Below are 10,141 nucleotides of genomic sequence, written 5' to 3'. Positions count from 1 at the left end.
ATGCTTCTCAACCGAACCATGTTTGTAAATTGAAAAAGTCTTTATACGGTTTGAAGCAAGCCCCTTGTTGTTGGTTTTCCAAATTATCATCTGCTTTGAAAAACTTTGGATTCCGTCAATCGGGTTGTTACCACTTACTCTTTACTCTCCTTGTCCATGGAGTGCAAATGATGGTTCTGGTATATGTAGACGATTTGATCATATGTGGGAACGATTCCGCTGCAATTCAACGCTTTAAAGAATATCTTAACAAGTGCTTTCACATAAAAGACGGGACATTTAAAATATTTTTTGGGAGTAGAAGTTGCAAGGAATTCAAGTGGAATATTTTTGTGTCAGCGTAAATATACATTAGACATCATTCAAGAAGTAGGCCTACTTGGTGCACAACCCGTGACTACACCTCTTGAGCAGAATCATCAACTTGGACTAGCCACCAGACGCTACATTGATCAACTTGACAGGTATCAACGCCTTGTTGGGTGCCTCATATACTTGTGTTTCACCAGACCGGAATTGTCCTACTGTGTCCATACCTTGTCGCAATTCATGCAACAACCGCGTGAAGAACATTATAATGCAGCCATTCGAATAGTGATATACCTCAAAGGAAGTCCTGGGCAAGGAATTCTCCTTAAAAGCACATATGATTTCCAACTGCATGGATGGTGTGACTCCGACTGGGCCGGATTTCCATTAACTCGGCGTTCAACTACTAGGTGATTTGTGTTCTTGGGTCACTCTCCTATATCTTGGAAAACCAAGAAACAACATACTGTCTCTCGTTCATCCGCTGAAGCAGAATACCGTTCTATGGCTACTACTTGTTGTGAACTTAAGTGACTTCGGAGCTTACTGGCTGATTTAGGCATTTCTCATAAAGGACCTATGCACCTCCACTATGATAGTCAGGCTGCTTTACATATAGTGAAAAATCCAGTTTTTCATGAACGGACAAAGCATATTGAAGTGGATTGTCATTTCATTTGTAATGAGATACTCCAAGGCACCATTCAACCATCATATGTTCCAACACAAGAGCAACTTGCCGACATCCTTACAAAAGCCTTGGGACGACATCAATTTCAGACTCTGCTTAACAAGTTAGGCATTCGTAATCCTCATGCTCCACCTTGAGGGGGGGGGGGGGTAATATGGTAATATGGGATATGTTATACGGGTTATGCTCTCATGCACAATTCTTGCGATTATTTCATCAATTGAAATAATTAATTTGGCGTACATTTTGTCCGTTTTAATTCTCCTTTATTGTATAATAATGGCAAATCATATCAAGGATATGAGGGAGATAATTTAGCCTGTAATTTAAGATCTGTAGCTGTCATATACTTGTATATAATTACCTATTGATCAATAAAATGGGACACATGATTCTTTTCCATAACTTTGTTAAGTATCATTGCCACTAAAGAGGCTACACAATCCTTTCCCCCTCAAACACTAGCCTGTTACGTGATTTCCATAACACCCCATAAAGTAATAAAAGTAATATTTTCTTGCAAGTACCGTAGCTCACCTAACCAGTCCCTTGTAGTTTGATTTCGCTAAGGTGAATTTAGGATCCCTAGATCAACTTTTAGTCAAACTAATTTAGCTCTAGTGAGAAAAGGATTTTTAAGATCAGTTAAAGAATTAATCTTAAAAAAGACGATATTAAAAATTGATACTCTTAAGATCGATTAGTAATTGATCTTAAAAGTTGACTTTTAAGATTGGTTATCTTATCAATTTTTAAGATCGGTTATAGAATAACGGATCTTGATATAACCGATCTTAAAAGTGGACTTTTAAGAACAGTTATGACATAACCGATCTTAAAAGTAGTGAGTTTTTTTGGCAATATCTTGTTTGTTTTGAGAGATTTCCAAAACAAACCTATAATTCTAGATAACTCATACCAGACAATTCATATGAGATAGTTCATTTGTTTTCAATTAACCAAAATGTACCTACAATTCCTATATTTGTTCTCAATGACCCAAATTACATACAAATGAGAATAGATGATAATTGTCTATCATATATATAACCATAAAGTTTTAAATACAAGTAATATTTAAATGTGGCCTATTGCTAAATGAAACATATATAAGTCCTACCTTGTAAATGCAAAATATAAAACATAAGTCCTAATAACTAGTCAATGTAATTTTCAATGAAAAATGTGGCCTACTTCTCCCTAATATTGTTTATGTCTTCTACCGACAATGGTGATCAATCTATAAATATTTGTTAAGAAAAATTTGAACAATTAGTTAGAATTCATAAAACATGTAAAATGAGAACTTTCAAAATTGTAAAACTTACTTCAGCCCACCTAAATATTATTTGAGAATCGGCAATAGTATGCATTATCTTCTTTACATAGTATCCACACTCATAATTTTATTTTTGTTTATGAGACTACAAAAGATAATATAAAATAAATTTAAATAGTAATTTTAATTCAAAGAAAAATACCCTAAAAAATATCGTTGTTAGAATTAAAATATCTTACTTTAGGGGAGATACAAGTCATTTTTTTCTTCAACTTTGAACCCTTTGGTATATGATATCCTTTTATGTCCCTGGTGATAAAATGACATTATGATTTAATTTAAAACCAATATATTGATAATCAATAAAAGAAAGTGGACATTTTAAAGCAACTTACTTGTATAATAATTTTCTGAATTCCATAGGAAGAGGTTTGTGCAACAAATAAATGCATACATCTATATTGTCCATAGGACAAATAACTAGAAGTTGTCATTGAACACTGCATTGAGAAACTATTAGTGACAGAGAATAATTTTTTTAAAAAGTTTATAAGCAATTATATAAAAGTAGACTTACTCAGAAAAGTAAAGGGCTAAGTAAACTTTCTTATTTGAGTCAGACATCCAATTTTGGATGTAAGCTTGTGTTTCTTCCACCTTGTTCCCGCATTTTTGGATTGACTCAGGTTCCAAAAATCCATATATGTGATTATTCTCCTTATCCACTAGTTTAATTTCCTTGTAATTTTAGTTTGCTTACGTTAGTTTGTTTAAGTTAAGAATGTGATGTTTTTCTACCTGAACACGTTTTGATTTTATTTATGAAGATTATGTTATTCAATTTTTTATTATTATATATTATGATATGCGTGATAGAAGATGTAACACCTTTTACTTATAATAATAATGTTGACTTATTTTACTTTTCTTTTGAGCCATTGTGTTATTCAGTTGTTATAAAAAAAATCACATATTATGTGTTTTAATTTATAGTATTACCATTGTTTTTATTAATAATAATTTATTATCAATTCAAATATAACTTAGAGAATAGTAAACTAAATAATATTTATATTATATTACAAAATTCACACTCATTTTAGTAATTACATATTTAAAAATATTTCTTCTATTCAATTTAAAAGTATTTTTAATTACTATATTCCAAATAAGTTTTCATTTTAATAAAAGTAATTTTAAAACAAAGATATTAAAACATAAATCAAGTTAGATTGAACTCATTTTTAATAAAACTTAAATTTAGAAGGTTACCTTCAATTCAACTTAATTTTTTAACTATCATTCAAACACACACCAATACCTCACAATGGAATCAAATCATTCTGCAGATATTTTATCATGTTGTGTATGCACATAAAGTCCTATAACTTCTAAAAAAATATAAAAAAAAATTAATTATGTATGAGAATGAGATACTATCGATGAGAATAGGTCAGACTCTTAAATAGGAATTTATGGTCTGACCTCTTTAAAGTCTGACCTAGTGTAACCTATTTAATAAAAAGGTTAGGTTTAGGCTTTTATAAGAGCCTATTTTTTAAAAAGGGCGGGCTTAGACTTGGAAAAAAGTCTATTAGACTTGACAGACTAACCTATTTATTTATATAAATTTATAAAAAATTAATATACATATATTCTTAACAATATATTTATATAAATAAACAAATACTTTTATAAAGCAAAAAATAAATTATCAATATTTTTTTATTACTCCACTAAAACATTTTACATATCTTATTCATAGAAAATAAAAAAATTGAAATAAAAGCCCTAGCCGCATCTTTGTCTATTTTCTTTCTTCAAAATTCATAGTCATTGGTTGACTAAGGGCGTGCTTGTTTTTCTATTTGGTACAGGTAAACGTGGGTTCATTTTTAAGTATCAAGACTCATACTTTTCTGTTTCGTTGCTTTGGAATGCATGCCACCAATTATACAAACACACACTAAGTGTCTCCATTTTTTATTTGTAAATTGTGACTTTAACTTCAACCTTCAATCCTTCATGCATTTTGTGGCTTTGAAAATGACCTCCAATCCTTCATCGACATCATCTTCCATCTTCAACCTTTTTATTTGATAGTCATCACTCAACTCATACAAAAACAATTAAATACAAGTTTTTAACTTTGCATTCTTTCTCTCACAGGTAACTTTATCCATCTTTTTCTTTTAGTATGTTTTCTATATTTTCTGTAATTAGATAATTCCCATTAATATAATTTTCTTATTTGTTTCACAATTTTGGATTAAGAAAAATTCAAATTTTTTTTATATTAAAGACTTGAATTCATGTTCATAGTCAAGATTATATTATTTTTTAGTGTTAATGGATAACTTCACTATTTGAGAACAATAAAGGGATTGCATCTATCCTTCCAGTTACTAATGGGCTAAATGCACATGAAACAATATCAACAAGTTCAAGTCAGATGGAAAACAATGCACATGAGAAAGATCGAGAAAGTGATATTGTTGTGATTAAGAGGAAAAGACAAAAAATTATTAGTTGTTTGGAACAATTTTGATGAAGTTGAACTTGAAATTGATGTACATGAGTTGTCTCTTTACCATAAAATGTACATGGATGTACATGAATTGTCTCTTTAACATAAAATAATATCATTTATTCCCACTTTGTGGCGTTGTATATGTATTTGGTACTCATGAGACTATCTCATGTATAATAAGTATTTTTTTAATTTATAAATTATTATCATAACTATTTTAATTTGTCAAAATAAGTCAATTATTTAGAATATACAAAATTAGATATTTAAAATATTTAAAATGTGCATTAGTGTATACCAATATAAATGATTACACATGAATTATCTACAACAGAAACTGATTCATTTTTTTTCTTCTTTCTAACATTGTATATATTTTAAATTTTAAAATTTAATAATATTGAGTAAATTATATTTTATCACACAAACTAAAAAATAATTTGTAATGACGTAATTAAAAATAAATTTATTAATTTTTAAAAATTAAATTTATTAGTCTATTTAATATTATTAATGTAAAATAGGTTTTTAAATAGGTTAATAGGTCAAATTAAGCTTTAAACAAGCAAAGTCAGGCCTATAAAAAAAGCCTATGATAAATAATAGGTCAAACTCATATTTTAATTTTATAGAACAGGCCCAATCTATATATTTAAAGCCTAACTTGACCTGACTTATTTCTACTCCTATAAGATACCAATAAAATATATTCTTACAAAGTCAAAATGGTAGATATATCAAATTTTTAAGAGTGTGTTTGGTTTTAGAAAACATTTCTATTTTTCATTTTTTGAAAATAATTTTCATTTTTTAAATTTAAAAATTAAAAAATATGTTTGTTTTATTTTTTTTTTAATAAAAGTTCATAAAATGTTTATGACATAAAATTTATAAACAAATTTTTGAATAATAAATTTATGATATATATTTAATACTATTTAAGTTATCATATTATTTATATAATAAATAAATAAATATAAATATAATTAATATTACATCTTAACGTTTATATATATATATATATATAAAATAACGTAACTAAAAATTATATGAAATAATAAAATTTTGAATGAGTTAAACTATTAAAAAAATTGTAAAAATAGTAATGAAATAGTTCAATTAAATTATAATTAAAATAAAGAGATAAAAATGTAGTTCATATATATATATATATATATAAATAGTTTCAAAACAGTTATAAATCGATTTAAAAAAAATAGAAGAAAAAAAAAAAGAATTAACAAAAAAAAAAAGAATTCAATAATTATTGTGATACCATTATCTTTACAATTGAAAATGATGTTTTTATGTCAAAAAATGAATTATTAGTAAAAACATTTTTACAAAAAATATTTTCTAAAATTAAAATTAATTTCAATTTAAAAAAAAAAAAAACAAATCAGTGAAACTAAGCTGGCCTTAATATAGTCAGACTTAATCTCCAAGTATATGCTGTCAAGCATCACCCGCCATTAATAAAGATATCACAATGGGTCAAATAGCCACAACAAAGTTAAAGAGAATAGAATCATTTACATTTTCTTAGGACCATAGCAACCCAACATATAACTTTTCATATATAACAATGCTACTCTTTATGCAATAATAATGGATAACTATGAAGGATAATTGTACGGAAGGCCACATCACTTCACTTTTTTTATCTCTTTCTTTAGACACATGCATGGTTCGTAGTTTTGTATTCTCTTATATGACTGTATCAATGGCTAAAAAAATATCTCAACATTGCTTTTCTTGTACAAAGGAAAAATGTTTCATTTTGCTCGTAGGTTGGTGAAATAAATTGTTTAATTCCATGAGACCCACATTCTTGTACTTAATGTGTTTATAATTTTATTATAATTCTCCCATCTTTTACAAAGTGGAGCCTTATCCTGGACCGATTCCTGTTAATTAGTTTATGTATTTGATTATCATGTACTCTATCTTTTTTTAATAGTAAAATTAAGTTATTCATTTCCTAAGAAATTTATACGAGAGCCTTCAGTTTAGGTTTCTAAAAAAAATAAACACTTTTAAGGGTAGTCGGTGGAATGTGATATTCTTTCTTATTTAAAAAATATTTGATATTTTTATAGCATGTTAATGAAAGAAGAAGAAAAAAACTTAAAGAATACCAAGCTAAAAATTTTAAGAAATGTATTTTTCATAATAATAAATTTGTCTTTATATTATATATTTGGATGGTGACTTTTATATCAAAGTACTTTTTTTATGTTATTATGAAGCATGTCGAAAAGGATATCAATATACAAGTTGCGTGCACTTTTAATATTAATTTTTAATTTATTTTTATAATACTGTATATTTTGGTAAATTATTGATTTTATTAAATATGTTATATTGATTGTTATTTTAATGATCCGATATGTCACTATAATTATTATACTTTAACTATTTCAGAAAAACTAAATAACGTATGAATAACCTAGAGTTATCATGACAATCATGAAACTTATATATTTATAAGATAGAAAATATAAAATTACTTAAAATATAAATCCTCTTAATAGGGTTATACATATACCCTGCACACATATAGAATCTACATCAAATGCATAATTGTATATTAAATAAATCTTACTTGATAGCCAAGTGTCTATACAATAATTGCTACACACATAGTAGCAAGATCAAAACCAGGTCACCATCATCATGACCCTCTTCTAGCTAACCAAGTCATCTTATTAATCATATCCTACTTTCATACAAAGTATAATCATTGTAGTTTCAAACACAAGGAAAACACAAGGTAAGCTTATGAAAGAATTCAATATGCACAACTAGATAAAGTATCAACATAAGTAACTTAAACAACAACGATCATTTAAATAACACAACTTCAGCTCATCATCCAATTTATCACATACAACTTACAATACAACACGTTTATAACAACTTTAACATTACAACATCATCAACATAGACAATAATAAACATCTAATGTGTCGTCACACATATCAACTATAAAGATCTTTTATAACAAAGATGAACAGTTTAAGTGGGTAGACCTTATCAAATCACAACATTTAACCTATCTCAACTAGGTCAGGTATAGATAATTTCAAGCCTTTGAAAGAACCTATTTAACAACTTATTTTGATTTTTCAAGTATCGTCATTTAAACTAGAAAGTCTAATACTCTATTATGGTAGAATAGTTTGAGCATGAATCTACCATGTATTTAGCTTGAAACACTAAGTCATTTATGGGATTAACCTACTAACTATCCTCCAAAAAATACACCCCTCCAATACTCTATTAGAGACTAAGTCCTTGATCTTGTACTTTACTCGATTGGTCACTTTATCCATGTATACATCAACCTTGCCCACATATGGATACTATATAAAACCTAGAGGAGACAACTTAAAAAATAACTATTCATTCAGAAGTCAACTTATTTACTGAAGGGTTTCAACTAGGCTCTCAAAGTACCACAACTTATGTCCATAATGGGATAGTTTTATTTCTAAAATATTTTTTTACTCTTCTCTAGTTTTTATGTATCTCAATAGTAACATGTATAATTCCTACATGTTTAATAAGTTAACAACTAAATCAACTATAACATCATACAACTTTACAACTTAGTCATTTATCAACTTACAACCTAGCAACATACACATGACTATATAGTATATCAACTTATTACATAACGGGAATCATCATATCATCTTCATCATACAACTTAATCATCATCCTTAATTCATAAAACAACTTAAGTATCTCATCAAAATTATACAACTCGCACTTGATGCCATTTCTTAGACACCTGACATCTTTGAGGTAGAGGGCTTCTTGTCCCGTCCACGCTTGACGCGCAACTACCCGCACTTGGCATGATTGAGGTGAAGTCTCTCACTCTCTCGTACCTAGCATGAAAAAACCCTCGCTCAACCCCAATCAAGTAGAGGACCTCTATGTAACACCCAAAGCCACTCCATTAGCACCCGACATGGATCTAGGTAGAGACGAATCTCTCTCTTCACACCCGATACCATTCAAACCTCGCTCGTTATGATTTCAACTCAAGACAATTCTCTCTATTCATGCCCGATGCCACCAATCTTGCCCTTGACATGAGCAAGACTATACCCCTTTGTTCGAAGCCATATCAACACCATAAAGACACGTCCAGTGTGCTATCAATTTCGCACAAATGCAAAACTAAATTTCCCCCATAATTACCTAAAACTCAAAAATCCAATCACATGCAAGTTATAATCACATAACTAGGCAACATAAAAATCTTAAAATTCAACATGCATTCATTGAATATCAAAAATCACCAAGTTTCACCCAAAACACTTCCAAGGAACTAAAACTCAACCATTCATCATCTCATCTTTACTCAACCCAATAATCAACAGTAGATGATTTCAACAATCAATAATCAACATGCAATTCAACTAAATTAACCACAAAGCTTCCCTTACCTCTTGTTGATCCTAACCAAGAAGAGGAGAAGAGAAGAAAGAAAAGGCTTTACACAACCTCCAACATGAGATCCTTGGCTCCAAAAGCTTTGAATCTCCTCCTAGTCAAGTGATTCAACTGCAAGGAAAGAAGAATGAAAGATTTTTAGTAGGGAAAATGTGAAGAAAAAAGATTTTAGTTCAGATAACTTCTCTTTAGTTTTCTTAAAACATGAATTTATGAGGTTTACGTCTTAAGAAAAACCTTATATACCCTTCTTTAAGTTGTACCAACTTAACTCTAACTCAACTACCTCAAAGATAGCTTAACTCTTAGAGTTCCTTAATTCAGGAGTCTCTAATCAACAACTAACAACTAATCAACACTAATCATATCATCAATCATATAATTAAATCAACAATGCTATAATTTTTTATGTTAAGAAACTTTGGGATTTAGGAATTTCTTGAGTTTTAGTTGTTTAAGGAGTTTCTCTGGATATATAGATGTCTAGTTTGACCTTGAGGGGAAGAGTATATAAGTTTTTCTTTTTAAGAATTGAGCTTCACAAGTTCATACTTAAGAATCTTAGAGATGTAAACTAGAGAGAGAAACTATAGAATTCTAAACCATTATTCTTCTTTTTCCTAGCCTTGAGAGTCTTAAGAGCTCTTAGTTAAGCTACTTGTCTGTGATTCAAAGCTAGTCAAGTTGAGAATCTAAGTTTGGTGCAAAGCTTCAAAGTTGCTCATAGTTCATCCTTTCTCTTCTTCCTTCTTCTTGGGCTTCTTTCGAGTTTGAGGTAAAGGAAGTTAGAAACTTGTTCTTGATGAGTTGTTTGAGTTGCATGTTGCTTGATTGTCATCAAATGTGCTTACATTAGTTGATGTCT

This window comes from Cajanus cajan, chromosome 1, assembly GCF_000230855.2.
Source record: "Cajanus cajan strain Asha chromosome 1, NIPB_CcT2T_4, whole genome shotgun sequence".
Lineage (NCBI taxonomy): Eukaryota > Viridiplantae > Streptophyta > Magnoliopsida > Fabales > Fabaceae > Cajanus > Cajanus cajan.
Note: the sequence above shows the minus strand (reverse complement) of the source record.